The following is a 24,690-nucleotide window of genomic DNA, read 5'->3' as shown; positions in this document are numbered from 1 at the left end:
AACATTGCCCTATATTACTATAAAATAATGCATGGATAACTTTGGCTAAGAAGATAACTATCAAAAGATAAATAGTTCTATGATTTAAATCAATTGGCTAATAATATTTTATTTTCACTTTATGAATTAACATATCCTCAATTTTCTAATATGCCTATTTCATATACTTAATGCCTATTTGCATTGTGAATAAACACTGAGTCCTCAGCAAATTGGGCAATTGATTATGTGTTTTTCAAAGAAATGTAATTTACAGATTTTTAAAAATTTGTGTCATCAAATACTGTGTTTCTTTTTAACATTATATGCTTTTTTCCTTTAAATACAATTTTAATTTAAAATTATTCCTTTTCATTTAAGATAATAACAAAGAAAATGTTAAGATATGTTACATAATTAGAAGAGAAAGTTGATTTCATTCCATCAGTTTTGTCATGTAGAATTCTTATTTGTAATAGTGCAGTGTAAATGTAATTGAAAATTACTGAAGATTTTCCTGTAAATTTTCAGTTGTCCCACTATTTCTCTTGAGAAGTGTTAACTGGGGAGTGGATATAGCACAGTGGTTGAGTGCCTGCTTCCCATGTATGAGGTCCTGGGTTCAATCCCCACTACCTCCTTTAAAATAATGTTAATTTATTTTAATTTTGTACAATTTATTTCATTCAGAAAAAATATAAGCATACACTAAAGATGAAATAATTATACATATATACAAATTGCTTTATCTCATATTGTGTAATGAAAATTTCCCTTTATTGCTTTATCATGTCTCTGTTCAAGTACGCATCATTCTTTCCATCCATCCAAATATTTTTAAATTACTTTGCACTTCAAGTAAATTGCATGCATCAGAACTGCTTATGTCTAAAGATTTCAATGTATATATAATCAACTGAAATTAATTTTGTATTTTTTGTTTTAGGCAGCATTTAAAAGTGGTTAAGGAAAGTGGATTTGGCCCAATGGATAGTGTGTCCACCTACCACATGGGAGGTCCAAGGTTCAAACCCAGGGCCTCCTGACCTGTGTGGAGCTGGCCCACATGCAGTGCTGATGGGTGCAAGGAGTGCCCTGCCACACAGGGGTGTCCCCCATGTAGAGGAGCCCCACACTCAAGTAGTGTGCCCTGTAATGAGAGCTGCCCAGTGCAAAAAAAGTGCAGCCTGTCCAGGAATGGTGCCACACACACGGAGAGCTGATGCAACAAGATGACACAACAAAATGAGACACAGATTCCTGGTGCCACTGACAAGAATACAAGTGGATGCAGAAAAACACACAGACAATGGGCACAGAGAGCAGACAACTGGGGGATGGGGAAGGGGAGAGAAATAAATAAAAAATAAATCTTTAAAAAAACAAAATAAAAAAAGCAGCTAAATGCATGAAAGTTAGATTATAGAATTCAAGGGTTTGAGTGGCATAAACACCCCTTCATTCCTGGCCCCAATAAAATGAACCGTATCACCATAACTCCAGAGTATTCCCTTGGCCTTTCCTAGTAAATCATCACATTGTTCTCCTTACCAAGACACAATTGCTGGTCTATTTATTTTTCATTTATAGTATCATGGGTTAATTTTTATTGCGCAAACATTTTTATAAACTACATCATGTAATGGTCCCTCCTTTGTGCAAAACTTCTTAAAATTCTAATTAATATTTTGAAATTCATCCACATTGTTGTATGTATCTATAGTCCCTTTCAAAAATTTGAGTGAAATTATACTGTATAAATACTTCACAGATGTTTATCCTTTTCTGTTTTGGATACCTGTACCTTTACCGATTTTGTTTAGTATGAATAAAGTTGCTATAAATGGTCTCCTACAAATTTCTTTTGGATGATTGCACTTAGTTCTTTTGGATACATAGTAAGACTGGATTCACAGAAGCTGTTTTGTTTCATTAGAAACTGCTAGGCTCTATGAAATAATATAACATTTGTAACCATATGTGGTATCTAAAATGCATGTGATGTTAGGCTAAGTAAAATCATCACAATAATTTTGTATTGCCAGACTTGTTAATTTTTTATATTCCCAGTGTAGTAGTATTAACACTGATTTTGGAATTGCCTTTCCACTGAGAATATATGAAGTGGGTGACCTACTATGCCATGAATCCTATCTCCATGAATTTAAAAGGACTTAATTTTGCAGAGAATTTTCTAGGCCAATATGGAACTAAATTAGAAATCAATAAGTTATTTAAATTATACAACAAATACTTAAGTGATCTTTGAGTAAAAAATTTATGAGAAATTTAAAAAAAAATATTTTGCATTGAATGATAGTGAAACACATAAAAAATTTTGAGTAGAAAAAAGCAGTGCATAAGAGGAGCTTAAAATTTTAGTGTTTACTAGAAAAGAGAAAAATCTAAAGTCAAAGAGCATCATTTCCAATCGAACAAACCAGGAAAAGTAAGTGATCCTTGCCACTTAAAGGGAAGAGGAGAAATCAATGCTATAAACAAAGTAAAGGAAAAACTAACAAAACCAAAATAGACTTATTTTCTTTGAAAAGATCTACAAGATTGATTAATTTCTTTTTTGATTGATCAGGAATTAAAGATAATGAAATCAAATATCAGGAATTAAATAAATAAAATAAATTTAGTTATTCATAGGTGAAGCAAAGACTCCACCTATGAAAAGAAAAGGAAAGAAAAAAAATAACAAATTGCAAATTTGTTTTAGGCATTTCAGTGAAATTTGAATTTTAGAAATCTGTATCTCCCATAAAACCTTGGACACCTAACAATACTTAAAGACTTTTCTGATAGAATGGTTACTGATGTAAATAAATGTGTTTCAATTTTTTATTGTATAAGAAATATTTTATATGTGAAATTTCACCAAACACATAATCACTATTTTCTAGATGAACAATACATGATGTTAAAAAATCATGAAGGGAAGTGGATATGGCTCAAAAGATAAAGCCTCCACCCAGTTCAATCCCTGGGCCTCCTGGTGAAAAAGAAGAGAAAGTGTGCCTGCATGGCAAGCCAGTGCCCATATGGCAAGCTGTGTGCTCGCATGGTGAGCCAAGTTCCCACATGGCAAGCCTAGTGCCCATGTGGGTGCCTGTGTGGTGATCCAAGTGGCCGCATGGTGAGCCGAGTGCCTGTGTGGTGAACTGAGTGCCCGCATGAGTTCCCACGTGGTGAGCCAGTGCCCACGTGGTGAGCTGAGTGCCCCCACAGCAAGTTGAGTGCCCATGCAGTGAGCCAGTGCCCATACAAGTAAGCCACACAGCAAGATGGTGACATGACAAAAAGCGGAGAGTCAAGGTGAAGTACAGCAGAGACCAGGAACTGAGGTGGCACAATTGACAGGGAACCTCTCTCCACATCAGAGGCCCCCGTATAAAATCCCAGGAAATCCTAGAAGAGATGGGAAAAAAAAGAAATAGATACAGAAGATCACACAGTAAATGGACACAGACAGCAAAAACAGCAGGGTGGAGGTGGGGAAGAGGAAGAAAAAGTCATTCATTGGTGGGAGGAGCAAGATGGTGGAATAGTAAGGAGCCTAAGAGACAGCTCATCCTACAGAGCAGTTAGTAATCACTGAGAGCTATCTAAAACAACTGTTTGGGGGCCCCAGGAGACAGGAAAATCATCCTGCAACATTCTTGAAAGTATAGAAGGAGGAGACTGCCCATCTGCAGAGAAGATTCATGAGTGGAACACTCCATGCCACAGAGACTGGAGCCCATTCTCCAATGGCAGTGCACACCAATGGAGTTGGAAGCTCCATTTCCCAAAAATGGGGGAGGAAGAGATGGCTGGGAACCAACTTCAGCTACTGATGAGGAAATTCTAAGGACAGCTAAAGTTTGAACCTCGGTCAGAAAGAGGCCAGTAGTTGCCATTTTGACTCCACTTCTGACATGAGGGGAAGCCAAGTTGATTGAAAACCACAGTGATGGTAGGGACCAGCTTCTTTCTACCCATATTGGATTGCAGCCCTAGCCTAGACTTCAGCTGCAACTCCTACAAGAGGAAAGATGTGGGGACTTGCACCAGGTTCTCTGGTAATTGCAGGTGCTTTTGGCTGGCGCACACTGAATAGTCAGCACCTGGAGCTCCATCCCCAAACCCCAATAGGATAGGAGAGAAATTGTGTTTCCTAAGTCTTTCTGGGCAACTGCAGGTGCTTTCAGCCTAAACAAATGGTTTATTGAGCACCTTCAAATCCATCTCCAGCCCTCAACCTCCATAGGATAGGAGAGGGCTGGTGTTTCTTCAGCCTCTCTGGGAGACTGAGGACAGTTTCAGCCCACATACACTAGATACTTGGGCACCTGTAGTTCCATCCCCACCCCCCGAATAGGATAGGAGATGAGCTGGGTGTCCTCAGCCTCTCTCAGCAACTGCAGATGCTTTTGGCCTACGTGAGCTGGTTTGTTGAGCACCTTTGATCCCATCTTTATGTCTGCCACCTCATAGGATAGGAGGGAATTGATGTTTCCTCAGCCTTTCTGGGCAAAGGCAGGCACTTTTGGCCTGCACAGACTAAACTGTTGGGTACCTGTGGATCCACTCCCTTTTTTTAATAGGATATGAGGGGGCTGGTATTTCCTCAGCCTCTCCTGGAAATGACAGGCACTAAATGGATTGGACTGTTGGGTGCCAGTGATTCCACTCTGACCCCCTAAAGGGCAGTAGGGTCAGTACACTCTCAGCATCTCAGGGCAGCTGAAGGCTCTTTTGGCTCACATGGATTAGATTGTGGTCCATCTCCATCCTTAGCAGGAAGGGAGGGAGTGGTGCTACATCAATATACCTGGGCAGCTGTGGTCATTTTGGACCCACAAGCATAGATTGCTGCACACACCTACAGCTCCATCCCCACCCCAGACATAGAGGAAGTGGAGTGAAGATTCATCAGACTCTCCAGACAACTACAGCCTTGGCTAGCATTTATAATGTTAAAATCCCTTTGAATGACCGGAGTTTGGGAATGATCTAAGCTTAGAGCACTAGCAATGACTAATAGCAAAGTCATTTTTTTAAAAGATTTATTTATTTATTTTTAATTCCCCCCCCTCCCCCTGTTGTCTGTTCTCTGTGTCTGTTTGCTGCATCTTGTTTCTTTGTCCGCCTCTGTTGTCCTCAGGGGCACGGGAAGTGTGGGCGGCACCATTCCTGGGCAGGCTGCACTCTCTTTCACATTGGGCGGCTCTACTTATGGGTGCACTCCTTGCGCGTGGGGCTCCCCTATGCGGTGGACAACCCTGCGTGGCAGGGCACTCCTTGCCCGCATCAGCACTGTGCATGGGCCAGCTCCAAACGGGTCAAGGAGGCCCAGGGTTTGAACCGTGGACCTCCCATGTGGTAGATGGATGCCCTAACCACTGGGCCAAGTCCGTTTCCCAATAGCAAAGTCATTTTAACTAGGGTTCTTTTCCTTGATGACTAGAAAAAAGATGGAAAATAGGCTTATGAAGGGGTAACAAAAGAGTGAAAACAAAATTATAAAAATAGGTAAAAGCCAAGCCTGATGATTAAATAAGTAAAGTTTGCTGTTCATGCATAAAAATAAATTACCTTTAGTGCATCTTTAACTTGCCTGTCTTAGTCCTAATCCCCCTTATCAGCAACCACCCAGTTAGGCCTGCCTTGGGAGTAACACAGGTAGTAAGGCCTGCACCTCCATAAGGTGTATATGTTAGCCTACATCAGGTACTCTGAACAGCCCCTGCCAATTCTCTGAATGGCTCCTTGCCTCTTAAACCCTCTTCTGCAGCATATTTACAAGAAAAGCATGGATCTCCACGTGGCTTGGATGATAGAAGCTGCCTTAAGCTTTTCCAAATGGTCCTTGCTGCTTCTGACTTTGTGCCATACTTTGAAACTGCCGATCTCTAGGTTCCAGGGGAAAGCTGAATCCCTGCCCACTGGCTCACAATAAAGGCAAGAACCAGGGACTGCTAAGTGGTCCTCCCTTGCTCCTCCATGATCCCTCCCAGGAGTCTAAATTGGATAAGCCAGGGCCCCTTCACCACCCTAACTCTCTCCTTTCCATGTCCAGGCTTTGATCTAACAAATCTGTTGCTGAATGCAATCTTGGCTGCCTATCTGTATTCACACCTCATCACCCAAAGAATTTCCGCATAACATCCAAAACCGTTAAGTCCCTGGGTTCTTTTACCATGATCTTGGGTGGAAGCTGTCCACATCATATGTTCTCTAATTCTTCTGGCTTATTTTGTTTAATTTTAATTTGGGGTCATCTACCATTTCACATAACCACCAAGGAATTGATGCCAATTTTAGTTGGAAATAGGTACCCAAGTCTCCATTCGTTCTTATTTGAAAATTGTGTGTGAAGTTAACAAAACCTAATAAGGTTATTTCAAGCTAGGCTGGAGACTGGTCTTTCTCTGATGTCTTTTCCAGAATATAAAGCCATCAGGTTTGGATTGTGGAATGTGGTCTTTATATGGTGGAAGCCAGTAAAGGTTCTGTCTCCTGTTGAAGATCCCCTGGGGTATATCCCATGGATTCCTTATAGTACTGAATAAACCTCTCCTCAGTATCATTGGATCATTTCTCATTAAATGTCCCCAATATATGCACTGCCTATGTTTTTGTCACATATGAACAATCGATGTTTGCCTGATGGTATAGATCACAGGTCCACGAGGATCAGTATGAATATTTTTGGGCTAGACAACCAAAATTAGATGATTTAACTAACTGTAAATATTCCATGGGTTTTTTCTACCTTATCAGATATTAAAGGTGGCAGATATTAAAGGGGAATGGAGGTGTTGCTGGATGGGAACCATTCAACACTCTTTTTAATATAGATTCCAGAGAAGTGAGTTCCCAAGCAGTTTAGGAGCTCAAAGCTTTTTCCCCCACACTGGAAACACATTTTCTAATAGCTTTCCCCCCTATAGTTGTTGTCTTCTTTTTGAGACAACTGAAGGCCACAATCTACTCAGACAACCTGTAAACCAGGAGCCATATATAATTATAACCCATTGGTAGTGTAGTTGATAAAGTCCATCTCCTAATGTTCAAATGGTCAAGAGGGGCTTGTTCTGAACCAAATGTGAGTCTTCATCTGTTGAGCAAAGTGTCAATTAACAGATACTGGGATTTTGAGAAGAGCATAATTTTATTTACCAAAGGTTGCCTTGGAAAGACAGGAGGACAATATTTTCCTCAGACATATCTCCTTGACCTGGAGAAACTTACTGTTTTATGACAATCAAACAAAGGTATACAGGGTTAGTAAATGAGAGATGATGAGGTTAGAGACAGTCTAATACTTAACATGCACAGATTGATTAAGTGCTTAGTTTACTTGAAGTTTAATGTTTATGTTACTGCACATGTCAGGTGCACCAACTCTGATTAGAAGTGTTTTGGTTTAGCAAAATAACTTCGAATTTGGGGTGTTTAGTTTTAGGCTGGCTCATGTTACTTAATAAGGAGCTGTGTGCAAGGACAAGTGATTCCAAAGGGCTATGCGTAAAGGCACATGATTCCAGGTGCTACATGTAAGGATACCTGTTTTCAAGTTTGCAAAACAAGATAAAAGGATAAAAGCGGGACCAATCATCGGTTGTCTCATTACTGTCCAGTTTCAGCATAAAGATCATGCAGTCTTAAACCATAGCATCAACCTTAAAGAAATAAGGCATCTGGGTTACTATTCAGTGAGTATAATTTAAGAATAGTCTCATATATTCTTTCTGCCCCTTTTCCATTCTCTTCCCCTTCTAGGGCACCTATAACAAGTACGTTCATGTGTTTCATGCAATCTTTCAATGCCCTTATACCTTGTTCATTTTTTTCCATTATTTTATCTTTCTTCTGTTTTTTTTTCAAGGTGAGATGCTCTGTTTTCCCATTCACTAAGCCTGTCCTCAACCAATTCAGATCTGCTATGCCTCTAATATTTTTAATCTCATTCATCGTGTCTTTCATTCCTATAAACTCTGTTACTTTTTTGAAGGCTTTCGAATTGTTCTTTAGGCTCACAGAGTATCCTTTTTTTTTGGAAGGCATGAAATAGTCAAGGAAGTTTATTTTATAAAGGACAAATCATTAAAATACAGTTTTCATTCACCAAACAAGCATAATTCATCCTTATTTAACAGTGAAATTAATCAAGATATTGTACATTTTTAAAAAAACACATTTTAAAGCCAATTATCTATAGTAAACCAAGGGAAATTTTGATATGGAATGGTTTGATGCAAAGCAAAAATTAAGGCACCTGCTATGAATTTAGAGAGATAACTCTCATTTTAAAAGGTCATAATAAGATAGATCTAGTTAAGCAAGACACCTATTTTAAAGAGGGAACCAAATATAGGGGATAATTTACTAGGTGAGAAAGGCATGTAACAATGTGGTTAAAGACCTGCTGGTGCAAGGCCAGCTGATTCCCATTGCTTCATTTGAATCGGCTCAGCTCACTGGAGAAGTCACACCTTAACCAGCCTCTTCCTTACTTTTCCCCATATCAGCTCTTTATGAGGTTTACGCATGCGTAGAGTAGGTAGCAAATTTCCTTTTAGTTTTCCTTACCTATTTAAAAGAGCTATCCTGAGACTATTAAAAAAGTACAGAAACAGCTTTTTTTCCAATTCAATAATATTTAAGACACCTCAGCCTTTTTCTCACCACGTTATGGCTAAGAAAATAGCCAATACTTGCAGTCTTTCAAAAGTACTGGAAAATCCAAAACCTGCCTTATCACCATCACCCTTATTAGTAAAAAGGAAATTTGATCAGTTAAAACCAGTAGACTCATACAACAAAGGGAAGACTAGAGACTGATCCTCATCATTAAATCTATTTGTTGTCACTCCAGTCTGATGTATCTAGTAACTAACAGCATTTTACTCATAAATCCAGTAAAAGCATTTCTAAACTAAGTGTAACTTTTAGTTTAGATGATGTGCCTTTTTGGTATTTAAAGTGCTACTAACAGGTTAAATGTCATCTTATGGCACATTGCATGTCTTGTGAGGCATCCATTTTCAGTAATGTTTTTTTCCTTAAATTTTGTCTAGCATAGTAAACCCCTTTGATATCTTAAAATAATTCTGGTGAAATCCATACAGATGTAAACAGCCTTCCCTGACTTGGCTCCAGGGTAGCTTTTGGTGAAACTGCAATGACTAAGTTGTAAGAGGCTCTATTAAATTGCTTTTTAAAAAATGGCACCTTAGCTTAGTATATTCGCTCATGCTAAATCCAAGGTAGTATATAATAGAATGACTATTGTTAAAATAGATGTTGTGGTTAGAAACATCTCCCTTCATTTTAGGCATTTAGAAACTTAAATTTTTCAGGTGCTAAAGGTTACGGTAAAACTAGGCCCGGTAGCTGTTCCATTTCTAAACACCTTATTACAGGACACTTACTTGACCCTATAAGGGAACGTGCTTCCAATTCAAGAGACAGTGATAAAGTGCCAGCTATTTAAAAACCATAAATGCCAAATTTTAAATTAAGCACATTGCATTGACACATTAGGGCTAACAGAATCTAGACATTGTCTACACAGATTTGATCTAATTATCCATACTGCATATTGTTTTAAACAATCACATAGAAAAACTTAACTCTTTGCTGACTGAATAAGTAGGGCCCACTATTGAGGTTTAACCATCAAATTTTATTGCATTATGTGTGGTGCTTTAGCAAGGCCCTGTGGTACGGACTAGAAAACTTGGAATGACTGGTGAAGAAACCTTGGGATGACTCGTGAAGGATGGAGTCTTTCTGAGGCAGGGGGCGTTTACTGACTTTTTCTCAGCCAGGATTTATCAAACATCAGGAATGGGTTCAAGTTAAAATTCACAGGAGAATAGAACCATCTTAAGGTCAGTCACTTCACAGCCCATCCTGACACTTTGAATAATCTGTGGAGTTGCAGCGCCACAAACAGCAAAAGCGAAGCGAGCCAGTGACCAGGTCCCACAGCCGCCTTCCCTAGGGGGCTTTTCCCGAGGTCTTGGCTCGTCGCCGCGCTGGGGGTGCTCTCGCTCTGCTTCTCCTTGGCCCTGGGGCTCCGCTGCTCGGCGACCACGTCAGGCGGGACCCCAGCCCCGGCCCCGCCTCGCTCGCGGCCTTCCCGCAGGCCGCTCCAGCAGGCCCTGGGGCCGCGCCGCCCGGGAGAGGCGCTCGGCGGCCGGAGCTCCTCCCGCCGGGCCTGGGCCTCGCACGCCCGGGTCGAGGCGCTCGCCCGCCGCCGCCGCCCCCGGCCCCGCCGCCCGCCAGGCCGCGCAGGGCGCGCGTGAGGGAGAGGGACCCCCGGGCGGTCCCGCCGCCGCCTCCGCTGCCGGGCAGCCGCCGAGAGCCGAGGCGACGGGGAAGGGAGCGCCACGAGGCACCGAGGCTCAGCTGCCGCCCCAGCTCCCGGGGTTTGGCTGCCAAGGTCAGCGCTCCACGTGTCATCTTCATGTCCGTGTATCTTTCCTTCAGCTTATTTATTTATTTTTGCCAAGATTTAATGTGCATTTATTCTTAACACGTGGAATATATAGTATAAAGATTTCATACTGAATAAATGGTATTAAGCCAAAACAGGGGGAAAAGGAGGAATTTGCATCAAGTTTAGCTACATTGTTTGAAATACAAATATTCAGATTTTATCACTGAAAAAATCTCAATTGTGTTTCTTCATCAGGAATTTCAACAGATCCTAGACCTTTTTCACACCTCGATTAGAAAGAAAACAAAACAAAACAAAAACTCAGAAAAAAGTACACTCTAAGTTGACTGGCCGCCGAGACAGCAAGGGCTTTTTACAGAGACTGTACAGCCTCGCGCCAGGAGGGGCGCTGTCGGCCACGAGGTTAACTAGCGGTGTCCCGCTTTGCTCAGGTCCCAGCTTGTTAGCTCACCCCATAGGGGGTGGCTGCGCGGGGGACCAAACTGTGGGGATCCAGAGGTACGTGGAATGTGCAACGTCATGTGGATACACACGTGGCCGCGCAGCCGCTGCAGCTAAAGGTTAAAACCAGTTCTAAGAGGTGATCTCAGGGTTAGTCACACAATCAAGGAGGAAGGGAAGGTGGTCAGGGGGTTGTAGGTTCACACATGATATTTCGGCGGAAAAGCCTTTTTTTTCTTCTCAACGTTTAAAAACATTTTAAAAAACTACAGCTTGCTGCTGACCCAGCGTTTTCTTTCTTTTTCCATGGGAGACATTATTATTACAGTTTTTTTTACAGTATCAGGTGTACAGTAATCCTTCAACTTTTTAAATTGATTAAGATTTGCAGGAACATCATTGATTAGTTTTCTTAAATCCTGTGTTTCATCTGGATTCTTGTGTTTTAGTTTCATTTTGGCTGGGCCCTATCTCCTTGTTTCTTAGTGTGGCTTGTTTTTGTTGTTGATATGTAGACATCTGTGCGGGAGATTTTACTCTATTGATCCTTTCTCTCTCTTGCCTAGTGTTCAATTTTTTTCTAAAACATTGAGAGTGCCCTATTTAAATTAACAAAGCAGGGGAAGGGAGCCACTAGTGGAGAGCCAGATCTAAGGTACCTGGGAAAGAAAAGAGACAAGCTTGTCTTCCTCCACAGTTTTGCCTGTCAAGGAGATAACACACTTTAGCAAACATTTCCACAGAAATGAATCCTTCAATTTCATTGAAAGGATCTTCCAAGCCAGTGATTCCAAAGTGGGTTATGCTGGTTAAACCCGATGAGGTGTTACCACAGTCAGCCCCCCAACATACCCCTATCTTCCCAGGGAGGGAGATGCACTTTCCCCTCTCCAACGTCCACTCGGCCTCAGGTTTCACCAAGGCTGTTCAATTCAGGCTTGGGTTGGGTAGTGTTCCCAGCCATGGGGGCCGGCTCACAGTTCTCCTTTTGGTCCATTGATCTTTCCATACCCAATGCCTCCTGGACAATGCCAGTGGCACTCTCCTGGTTTGCAGTTCCCAAAGGACCTACCTTGGGTGACTTTTAAACTATCTTCCTTATTTTCTAAGAGAGAAGTGTCCATTAGGAGCTACTCCAATGCCATTTTCCTCAGGAGAAATTGCAAGAGAAATCAGTAAATATCTCAAAAGGAATTAAAGCACAAGAATATAGCATATCAAAAATTATGGGATACAGCAAAAGTAGTGCTGAGAGGGAAATGTATAGCCTTCAATGTTACATTAAAAAAGGAAGAAAGTTGAAATTGAAGACCTAACTGCACACCTGGAGGAACTAGAAAAAGAACAGCAAACCAACCATAAACCAAGAAGGAGGAAATAAATAATAAGGATTAGAGCAGAAATAAATGAAATGGAGAAAAAGTGAAACAATAGAATCAACAGAATTAAAGTTGGCTCTTTGAGAAGATCAACAAAATAGACAAACCCTTAGCAAGACTGACAATGAAAAAAGAGAGAAGATGCAAATAAATAAAATCAGAAATGAGAGGGAGCATTGCCACTGAAACAGTAGAAATAAAAGAGATAAGAAGAGGATCATATATGCTCAGAGATGAACTTACCAGGTGCAATGGATGTGTCATGATGATGGGAGAGAGTGTTGCTGTGGGGGGAGTGGGGAGCGGGGGTGGTGGGGTTGAATGGGACCTCATATTTTTCATAATGTAATTTAAAAAAAAATAATAAATAATTAAAAAAAAAAAGAAGAGGATCATATAAACAACTAAATGCCAGTAAACTAGACAAGCTTGATGAAATGGACAAATTTCTAGAAATACATAATCAATGCACACTAAGACCTCAACAAACCAATCACAAGTAGAGAAATTGAAACAACCATCAAAAACATCCCCACAATGAAAACTCCAGTATCAGATCATTTCACAGTTGAATTCTACCAACCATTTAAAGAATATCTAACACCAATCTTGCTCAAACTCTTCAAAAAATTCAACAGTAAGGAATGATAACTAACTCATTCTATGAAGCCAACATTACCTTGCTACCAATGCTAAATAAGGATATAACAAAAAAACCAACAATAACAAAAAAAGAAAATTAGACCAATTTCTCTAATGAATATAGATGCAGGAATATTGAACAAAATACTTGCTAACTGAGTCCAAAAGCATATTAAAAATGACATATCATGATCAAGTGGGTTTTATACCAGTTACGTGAGCATGGTTCAACATAAGGAAACCCACCATTGTAATACAAAACACTAGCAAATTGAAGAAGAAAAATCACACAATATTCTCAAATGATTCAGAAAAGGCCTTTGACAAAACATAACATAAAACATTCCAAAAGAAAGAAGTGAAAGGAATTTCCAAGTATGATAAAGTGCATACACAAAAAACCCCATAGCAAACATTGTACTCAGTGTTAAAAGACAGAAAGCTTTCTCACTGAGACTGGGAACAAGACAAGGATGCCCACTGCCTTCATGTTCATGCAGTATTGTGCTAGAAGTTCTAGATAGAGCAATTAAGAAATAAAAATAAGTAAAAGTCACCCAAATTGGCAAGGAAGTAGTAAATCTTTCACTATTCACTGATTATATGATTCTATACTTAGAAAACTCTGGAAAATGCAAAAGAAAATTCCTAGAATTAATAGACAACTTCAGCAATGTGGCAGGATACAAGATTAGTATTCAAAAACAAGAGAATCTCTATACATTACTAATGAGCAATCTGTGGAGAGTCAGAAGAAAAATTCCATTTACAGTGTCAACTGAAAGAATCAAATACATATGGATGAACTTAACCAAGGCTATAAGTGACCTGTATTAAGAAAATTATAAAACATTCCTAAAAGAAACCAAAGAAAACCTGAATAAATGGAAGGACAACTGTGTTTGTGGGTTGGCAGCTTAAATATCATTAGGATGACATTTCTACCTAAACTGTATACAGATTTAACACAATCCTTACAAAAATTCCAACAGCCTTTGCTATAGAATTGGAAAAGCCAATTGTCAAACTTATCTGGAAGGGTAAGAGTTCCTGAAAAGACAAAAATAAAAAAGGACTAAGTTGGAGGACTCTCCCTTTCTTTCTCACATGTAATTTATCTACAGTACTAAAAATGGCATGACATTGGCATAAAGATAGATTGGTCAATATAATTGAATCAAGAATTTGGAACTAGATCTTCACATCTATAGTCAGGCTGTAAATCCCGCCCAGGTAGATCAGAACCACCTATACAATAAATGTTGCTGGGAAAACTGTATACCTATATCTAAAGAAAGTATACACCTATTTCACTCCTTATACAAAAATTAACTCAAAATGGATCAAAAACTTAAACAGGTTCTGTCTAGAACAATCAGATGAGAAAAAGAAACAAAAGGCATCCAAACTGAACAGGAAGAAGTAAAACTATCACTATTTGCAGATGATATAATCTTTTACCTAAAAGTCCCCCCCAAAAATCTACAACAAAGGTACTAGAGCTAAAAAATAAATGATTTCAGTAGAGTGTCAGGATTCAAGATCAATTTGCAATAATCAGTGGTGTTCCTGTATGTTAGTAATGCGTAATCTGAGGAGAAGTCAGGAAAAAAATCCATTTTAATAGTGACTAAAAGAATCAAATATTTAGGAAAAAATTTAACCAAGGATGTAAAGCAATTGTACTCAGAAAACTACAATGCATTTCTAAAAGAAATGAAAAAAGACTAATTAATTAGAAAAACAGTCAATGCTCATGGATTGGAAGACTAAATAATCATTAAGATGTCACCTCTGCCCAAATTAATATACAGATTCAATGCAATCTCAAAGAAAATTCCCCCAGAATTTTTTTAAACATAAGGAAAGCAAAATTATCAAATTTATTTGGAAGGGCAAGGGGCCCCAAATCTCCAGAAACATCTTAAAAAGGCAAAGTTGGAAGACTTTCACTTCCAGACTTTAAGTCATACTACCAAGCTATAGTGGCAAAAACATCATGGTACTGGTATAAAAATATACACAAAGACCAATAGAACAAACTGATCATTCAGAAACAGACCCTCACAATGTGGTCAAGTGATTTCTGACAAGCCTGTCAAACCCTCCCATCTGAGTAAGAACAGTCTGTTCAACAAATGATGCTCAGAGAACTGGATGTCCATAGTTTAAAGAAATAAAAAGGACCATATCTCACACCTTATACAAAATTAGTCAAAATGGATCAACAACCTAAATATAAAAGCTTTTACCCTAAAACTCCTAGAAGAAAATGTAGAAAAATATCTTCAAGATCTGGATAAATGAGACTTCCTCAAACTTAAATACTTTTGTGATTCAAAAGACTTCACCAAGAAGGTGAAAATGCAGCCAACTAAATGGGAAAAATATTTGGAAACAACGAATCTGATAATGGTTTGGTTTCCATTTTATATAAGAGAGCAATACACTTAACAATAGAAGAGCAAACCATCCAATTTTAAAATGGGCAAAAGAGTTAAATAGACATTTCTCCATAAATGAAATACAAATGGTCAAAGGGCACATGAAGAAATATTTAATATCACTGACTATTAGGGAAATGCAAATCAAAACAACTTTGAGATATCATTTCACACTGCATAGAATAGCCATTATTTAAAAAAAAAATACCAGTAAACAATAAGGACTAGAAAGGATGTGAATAAAATAGGGACACTCCTTCCCTGTTGGTGGGGTTGTAAAATGGTGCAGCCTCTGTAGAAAACACTTTGGTAGTTTCTCAGGAACCTACATATAGAATTGCCGTATGATCCAACAATTCCTCTATTAGGAATATAGTAAGAAGAACTGAAAACTCTGACAAGAACAAACATCTGCACAACAATGTTCATAGTGCTGTTGTTCACAATTACCAAAGTTGGAAACACCCAAGTATCTAGCAACCAATGAATGGATAAAAAAAAGTGTGTGTGTTTGTATACATACATACATACTACATACATACATATGTATGATAGACTACTCTGCTGTAGTAAGGAGAAATGAAATTGGGATACATATAAAAACATGGATGAATCTTGAGTATTTTATGAATTAATCCAGACACATAATGACAAATATTTCATAGTCTTACTAACATGAACTAAATATGAAGAAGAAATGCATGGATTTAAAACCTAGAGTATAGGTTATTTGGAGGTAAGAGAAGGGCTGTGAAGGTGTACTGATGGTTAACGTATGTAGAAGTTTTAATTAACTTGATTATAAATGTGTGGAAATGGATAGACTGGTGGTAAAACATTACAGTAGTAGCAGTGGGTTTAAAAATGGGATTGTGGCTGAAAAGGGTAGCCCAAGGATGTAAATGTCAGTTGAAAGAAAGAGGATACTCTAGGAAAGAATAACACAGTGAACCCAGAGGAGGATGAGAATTGTGGTTTGTCCCCTGCTCCCACCCTGCCTTTCGCTTCCTTACACTTTGCCTGCCTGTTCCTCGTAACCTCCCTGTATTATGGCCCTTCTCAGCAGCAGTTTGTGCTGCTGCCTCCCTCTGCCCCTCCTCCCAGCCACTGTTATCTTCCCCCTCCCAGCCGATCGCTGTTCTCCCCGCCTCATTTCAACCGCCCTCATCCCGTATCCGCCCCGGCACAACCTCGGAAACAACCCCCTCTGCCATCAATGGCTTACGTCATAAACCGCAGGTCCGCCCTTGCCTCTGCAGCCAATCCTCAGCTGCCCCGCGGACATGCCCCTCCCACAACCTCCCCGCCTCCATGAGACTATAAAACCCCATGTACTTCCCGAATAAAATCAGACCTGCGCATAGACCTCGTCTCCGTGGTTTTTCCTCCATCGAACCGCGCGTCCCCACCAAGCCTTGAGCCGCCCGCTGCCGCCCCGGTCAGGCCGTGGTGTAGGCCCGATCCCCGGCAGCGACTCGCCTGCAGTGACCCACCTGCAGTGCCGCAGCGGAGGCCAACAGTGGTTGTTGGTACTAATTGAAGAATGTCCTTCTGTGAACTAGAATGAATGTATGTCACTATTGCAGGGTGATGGGAATGTGGAGAAGAATGGGAAAATTGCAATTAATGTAAACTATGGACTATAGTTAACACCAATACTGTAATATTCTTGCATTAATGCCACAGATGTATTGTGCTAATAATAAGGGGGTATTGAGAAAGTATGCCAAATATAAGCAGCGTGAAGCTCACAAACTTACATATCATTGGTTCATATAAAGGCAAGAGAAGGGAAAAGGGAAAAAAAGAATATTTGAGGAAATAATGGCTAAATATTTCCCAACTCTTATGAAGACATAAATATACATGTCCCAGAAGTGCAACATACTTGAAAGGGAATAAATCCTAATAGACCTATTCTGAGACATATTCTAATTATAATGTCAAATGGCAAAGATAGGGAGAAAATTCTAAAGCATCAAGAAAAATGCAATTTCTTATATCCAAGTTATCCGAATAACACCAAGTGCCAATTTCATATTAGAAACCATGAAAGTGAAATGGAAGTGAAACGATATATTTAACATACTGAACAATATAAACTGCAAGCCAAAAATTCTTTGTACAGCAATACTGTCCTTCAAAAATGAAGGAGAGTTTAAAATATTCACAAATAAACATAAAGTGTGAGAGTTTGTCAAAAAGAGACCTCCTTGCTGCAGGGTCAGTTACTGGACATGGTATGCCCTCCCATGGCCCACTGGGTGGACTGTGGGAGAGTGTGGGCTATGGTGTGGACCATTGACCATGAGGTGCAGTGGTGCTCAGAGATGTAGTCACCAAATGCAAAGAATGTCTCGTGATGATGGAGGAGGTTGTTGTTATGGGGGGAGGAGTGGGGCGAGGTGGGTGGGGGGTATATGGGAACCTCATATTTTTGAATGTAATATTAAAAAATAAAGACAAAATAATAATAATAATACTAAAAAGAGACCTCCTTTTCCAGAAATATTAAAAGTAGCTTTGCAGGTAGGAAAGAAAAATAGGAAAGACTGGCTTGTAGTGTTAAAATGAAGATTATCAAAAAAAAGATAATGAAAAGTGTAAAAACAGACATTAAAAAAAGATAAAATGACTCAAGTAAGTACTGGCTTTACACATAAATAAGACTGAATGCTAATGGATTAATTACACTCATCAAAAGACACAGATTGGTGGAAAGGATAAAGGGCATGTTCTAGCTATGCTGTTTACAAAGACTCATCTTTAACACAAAGACATAGATAGGTTCAAAGTGAAATGTTGGAAAAAGATATTTAATGCAAATATTAATGAAAAAGAAGGGCTGGATCAGCTTTATTTATATAGGACAAAGTAAACTTTAAATTCAAAACTTATTTATAAGTGGCAGTGAAGGTCATTATATGTTTAAAAAGGGGCAATCCAACAAAAGAAATATTTATTCACCTAAGCCGGAGGTCCCAACTTACATTAGGCAATCACTGGAAAAACTGAAGGGAAAAATAGACATCTCAAGTACAATAATTGGAGACTTCAATACAGCACTCTCATCAATAGGCAGAACATCTAGATGGAGGATCACTAAGAACACAGAGAACACATAAATGGGACTTCCTCAAAAAAAAAAAAAAAACCAAAGGACTTCTTCGATAAAGTCAAAACACAGCTTACTCAATGGGAGACAATATTGAAAATCATGTATTTGATAAGGATTTAATATATAGAATATATAAAGAAATCCTGCAACTCCAAAATAAAATGAAAACCCAACTGAAATGGGCAAAATACTTTAACAGACATTTCTCCAAAGAGGAGACACAAATAAATAAAAAGTTTATGAAAAAATGCTCACTTTGACTAGCTATTAGGGAATGCACATAAAAACCACAAAAACATATCATTTCACACCTACTAGAATGATCACTATTTAAAAAAACAGAAAACTAAAAGTTTTATAGAGGATGTGAGAAATAGGATCACTCACTCATTTCTAGTGAGAATGTAAAATGGTGTAGCCACCGTGGAAGACATTTTGGCAGTTCTCAGGAAGCTGAGTGTAGTACTGCCATCTGACCCAGCAATCCTGCTGCTAAGTATATGCACAGAAAAACTGAAAGTAGGGACTTGAACAGATATTTGGAATTTGTTACCAGCAGCATTACTGACAAATGCAAAAAGATGAAAGCTACCTAAGTGCCCATCAACCGATGGACGGATTAACAAAATGCATGCACATGCAATAGAATATTATTCAGCAATAAAAAGGAATCAATTCTTAATGCAGGTGATAACATTGATAAACATGAATAACATGGGCATTATGTTGAGTAAATAAGCCAGGCACAAGTGGACAAATATTGTATGACCTCACTGTTAGGAACTAATAATATCAGCAAACTCATAGAGTTAGAACCTAGAATATAGATTACCAGGAGGTAGATTGGGGTTAGAGAATGGGGAACTATGCTTAACTTGTATCGAATTTTTATTTAGGTTTTTGGTAAAAGTTTGCATATGGATGGTGGTGGTAGAAGTATATTATTGTGAGTGTAATCACCATTACTTAACTATATATTTCAATATGTTTAAAAGATGAAACTTTAGGATATATATATTATTAAAATAAAAATTAAAATATAAGACATAGGACTGTACAACACCATGAACCTTACTGTAAATTATTGACTATAGTTTGTAGTACAAGTCAAGAATGTTCTTTCATGAATTATAGCAAATGATCATAATAACTACAAGGTGGTAATAATAGGTGGTATATGAGAAAATTCACCTAATGTAAATAATTGGTGATAGGCTGATCTTAATAATCTGTCATCAATTGTAACAAAGGTTAAAAATATTTTTAAAGATGTGAAAAAAACAAAAACAATACTCTCCCACCTCTTTTCCTAAATCCTACCCTTTTCCTGCCAACTGAAAGAGGAACTCCTCGGTGAAACTGCACAAAAGTGACAAGATGGTGTGTACCGGCCACCCAGCCTCCAGGATGGGCCACTTTCTTGCCCAGATTAAACCCTGTCCACAAGTGGCAGCGGTTTTGTCAGAAATAAGGAGAGGCTCACCAAGTGCACAGTTGCTCCAGCTGAATAAGTAGTGAAGGGGCTCCCCTACCTGGGGGGAACTCTGGGCACTGATTCCAACCCTACAACTGGCCACTGGGCAAACAGTGAACCTTTGCACTAACTCTGAGTATGCATTCGCTGCTGTACATATCCATGGAGCAATTTATATGGAGAAGGAACTCCTAACTGCAGGGGGAAAAAAAGGGAAACTCCTTCAACTGCTAAAAAGTCTAGAGGCCAGGCAGGGCCACCGTCATGTGCTGTTAAAAAAAAAAAAAAAAAAGGATGCAGTTGCTGGGAAAATGCACTGGCTGATGGGGTGGCTCGACAGGCAACCAAGGGGGCCCTCGAGCTGCAGCCCCACCCCTGGTGCCTCACCTGTCCCTTTTAAAACAATGCATTAAAAGGTTGAACTGTACTCGGGGGAAGCAGGAGTGGGCAAGGAAGGGGAGAGACACCAGATCCCAGAGGGGGGCTGGCTACCCCCAGATGGCCGGGCCTTCATCCCAGAGGGGGCCACCTACACCCTGGTTCAACAATGCCACCAGCTCACCCACTGGGAAAAAAAACTGCTTTAAAGGCCCTGCTCAGACAATATTGCTGCATTGCCCGGATGACCCTGCTCTGCACCACAGTTGGCAGCTGGTGCCAAATCTGCACTGAGAGCAGCCCCTCCCAGGATCCCAGACCCCAGCTGCATCCAACACATAGGAACTGCCCCTTTTACAAACTTAACAATGGACTTTGCAGAAGTGAAACCAGGTCAAAGGTATACATGTTTATTAGTAATAATATTCACCTCCTCCAGCTGGGTCAAGGCCTTTCCCACCCACACTGAAAAACAAAAAGTAACTAAAGCTTTGCTCTGAGAAATAGTTTCCCAGCACAGGATACCTTTATCCATAAGCAGCAACAAAGGCCCAGCTCTTGTGTCAGTTGTCATCCCAGAGATAGCAAAATGTTAGGAATTAAATAAAAACTCCACACAGCATATAGGCCCCAAAGCTCAGGGAAAGTAAAATGCATAAGTCAAACCCTCAAAACAACCCTAGCCAAGGTCTGTAAAAAATAAAAATAAAAAATTGGCCTCCTGTGAGTAAATCTACTCCCATTAGCCCTCCTTAAAGTCAAACTGCACCCCGCCAGACCCTCAGGCTTTTCACCTTTTAAAGTTCTGTTTAAACAACCACCCCCAATTATTTAAACCTTCAAGGAAAATCTCAGACTCCTAGGAAAAACTGGCTAGGATTCTATCCTCCACAGTTAAAAAAACCCCTGCCCAAATACACAAAACTCTCCTGTCTCGAGATCCCATCCCATTAGGAAGCCTAATTTGGGTAAAAACAAAACAAACCAAAACTGAATTAATAATAACAAAAAGTAATTTTATAACAAGGAAGCTTGTTGTCAGCCAGCCTCCCCTGCCAACTTGTTTCTAAAAGACTGTTTCTGGTATTACGTGCCAAGGATATTTACAATAAAAAGTTGTATTTGCATATAACCAAACTGAATCCTTATTTTGACAAGTTTATTTAGTGTTAATAGTAATTGTATGTTGCAAGTGATTTGCTTGGAGATGGTTTCCAAAATCATTTTGGTAACTTATGTATGTAGGGTGTATAGAATGTGTTTTTATTATGATGGAAACAGAAAAAAATTTGTCCTAAAATAAAATGACTGGTTATTAAGACAGAGTAAAATGTGGAACAAAACCTGAATGAATACATAAAGTGCAGAAGGTTTGTGAAAAAGGAATTTTTTCTGGTTAAAGTTAAGTAAGATTTGATGGGTCTATCTATAAAATTTTAACAGCTTTAGTATCAAATAGTATACTGATGCAAAGTTAAAATTTTGTTCTTTCTCTGTTAGTGTGACAGTTTCTCAAGTCATTAGCCTGTTTTAGTAAAAGTTTATAAAAAGTTCTTCTCCTGAATAATCAGTATACAAAGAAAAACTGTTTCATCAAAATAGCTTCTTGTACTTTAACCTTATCATTTCCCTGGTTTTCTAAAAAAAAAAAAGTCTCATCTCTTTTTAAGGAACATAATGTCCAAAACTGCTTTCTCAAAATCAGATCCTGTATCTTTTTATTTCAAACTACTGCAAAAGATTTGTTCTTTTACCTTGAAAAATTAATGTAATAAAATAGTTTATTTCCTTTAATATGTTGTAAGTTGAATGGAAAGTGTTTAAAAGTATTATAAAATTAAAAGCATTATTTAACCCTCTGTTAAAGTTGTATGAGTAAAAAATTCATATGAATACTCAAAGAGTATATAAAATTCTCCTAAATCTACCAATGTTTTAGGATAATATTAGACAAAAGTACAAAGTTGCTAATCATGGTTGTAGCTGTTTAATAGTATATGTCACAAAAACTGAACAAGAGCCCCTCCAACCTACCTGGGTGGGCCCACATACTGTTATCCTTGTTTTATTTTTATTTTTATTTTTTATACTGTTATCCTTGTAACCCCCACTGCTCTCAAAGTTTCAGGTATTAGCCCTTGGAGTCATCATACTAGAGTTAAAAGGGCACACTCCAACAAGAAACAAAACAACCAAACAACTCACCCCGTACTTGACTCTCCCTTAAAAATCTGAATTGCCCAGAGCCACCAAGAATAGCCATCACCTGACTAGATGGGCTCCTGTTCCCTTTGGTTCCTACACTTTTTTGGACTGCTGGGCTTGCTGTTTGGGACTGGACTGGCAGCTACAGCTCCCAGTGTCCTGGCCTGTGGGACGGTAATGAGGGCTCGAAACCTGCCGAGAAAGAATGGTGGGACAAGAGACACGAAGAATGACAGCAAGACAGTGTTCTGATCAAGCTGCAAAATTTTATTGAGGGAACAAAGCATATAGATTCTTGGGAAGGGGAGGAGCGGTGGGTGAGGAGGTGGAGGCTAGGGATTGGCTGTCGCTGTTGCTGGGGTAAGTGGCAGGGTTTAGGGATTGGTAGCTGCTGCTGCTGGGGTGGAAGGTAGACTTCAGTTTCGCGCCTTGCACCTGCGCACTGCTTTATCAGCCTGGGCAGTGGCGGGAAATGAAGAACAAAGGAGCAGGGAGGAAGAAGAACAAGGAAGTGGACTCTGCTCTGGTGGCCATGTTACTGGCATTGCTGAACTCAGTGTATACTCGTATTGACTGCTCCCAACATCCCAGAGACTGGAGTGTAGCTGTAAGGACACTAATCTTAATAGTGTACCTGTGTCTTGTAGAATGATTTACTACCTTAAGTTTTTTCACTTAGCATGAGTAATGCACTATAAAAAAGTGTATAGGGGCATCAGAGGGGGAATTGTTGAGGAATAAAAAGCATAACCTTGCAAAAATATTTAACGAGTCACTCCTGCCCCCACTTCTGTGGATCTGCCTGTGAGGGCATGGCCTGCAGGAGAATTTCAAATAAATAACTCCTGCCCACTTGCTCCCTGTTTCTGTAAATCAGCCTGTGAAAACATGGCCTAGTAGGAAGATATCAAATGAGCGACTTCCCCCTGCTTCCTTAAATCAGCCCGCAACCTTGCAGCTGCATTCTGCCTCTATAATCGCTCCCCCACTTGCAAAATTTTGCCAACAACTTGTTAGCCAAAGAACAAAAGTTATGCTGATCTCACCTGAAATTCTATATAAACCTATGAAAACTGAAAAACAGGGCTCAGAATTTGGAGATTGACTCTCCTCTGAGCCCACACATAATAAATCTGTTTCTCCATTACTCCATACTAGTTGGTTTTGGGTTTTTCTGCAGTTCAGAACTCCTGGCTTTGATGACAAATCAGGCAGATGACAGTGCTTTTCATAGAAATGTACTTTAGAGAATTTTAAAAATTATTTCTGGCATTATATACTGCATTCATTTATAACATGATATGCTTTTTGTTCTTTAAAATCTTGTTTAATTGGAAAGCTTTTAAAAATATTTTTACTTTAATAAGGAAAATGTTATGAAGTGGTGCATATTCTGAAGAGAAAGTTCACGTCATCTTATCAGTTTTGCTATGTAGTAGTCTTATTTATAATTCTTTAAAGGGATATGATGGAAAATTCTGTGTTTATTTAATAGAAAATAAGGATTTGGTATAAATTTGTAGTGGACATGCCTTTATTTTCAATTTGTGTATTTCATTTCATTCAGAGAAATTATCAATATATATAAGATGAAGTAATTGTAGAGTGAATACAAATATACTCATTACTTTATCTCAAATTGTGCTATTATCATTTTGCTTTCTGGCTTAATCATATATCTGCTCACATATGCATCATTCTTTTCATCCATCCAAACATTTATTTTTAATTTCTTTGCATTTCAAGTAAGTTGCATTCATCAACTCTGTTCATACCTAAACACTTCTGTATTAATAGAATTAATTGAAATTAATTTTGTATTTTTCATTTTAGACATTTACAAGCAGTTAAATCCTTGAAAGTTAATTTTACATATCTAACGATTTTGAGAAGCATAACTATCCTATAACCCCATCCCCAAGAAAATAAATAATATTCCCTCAAATTTTCCTAGTAAATATTCACATTGCTCTCCTTACTAAGACAAAATTACTTCTCTACTTATTTATCCATTTATATGACCAGGATTAATTTTTCTTGTTCTTTTACATTTTGAAAAACTATATCATGTAATAGTCCTTCCCTTGTGCAAAGTATTTTTAAACTCTAATATTTTGAGATGCATTCAAATTGTTGGGTATATACAGAGCCATTTTTAAAATTTAAGTAAT

This window comes from Dasypus novemcinctus, chromosome 27, assembly GCF_030445035.2.
Source record: "Dasypus novemcinctus isolate mDasNov1 chromosome 27, mDasNov1.1.hap2, whole genome shotgun sequence".
Classification (NCBI taxonomy): Eukaryota; Metazoa; Chordata; class Mammalia; order Cingulata; family Dasypodidae; genus Dasypus; species Dasypus novemcinctus.
The sequence above is the reverse complement of the archived record's forward strand: the minus strand, read 5'-3'. Positions refer to the sequence as shown.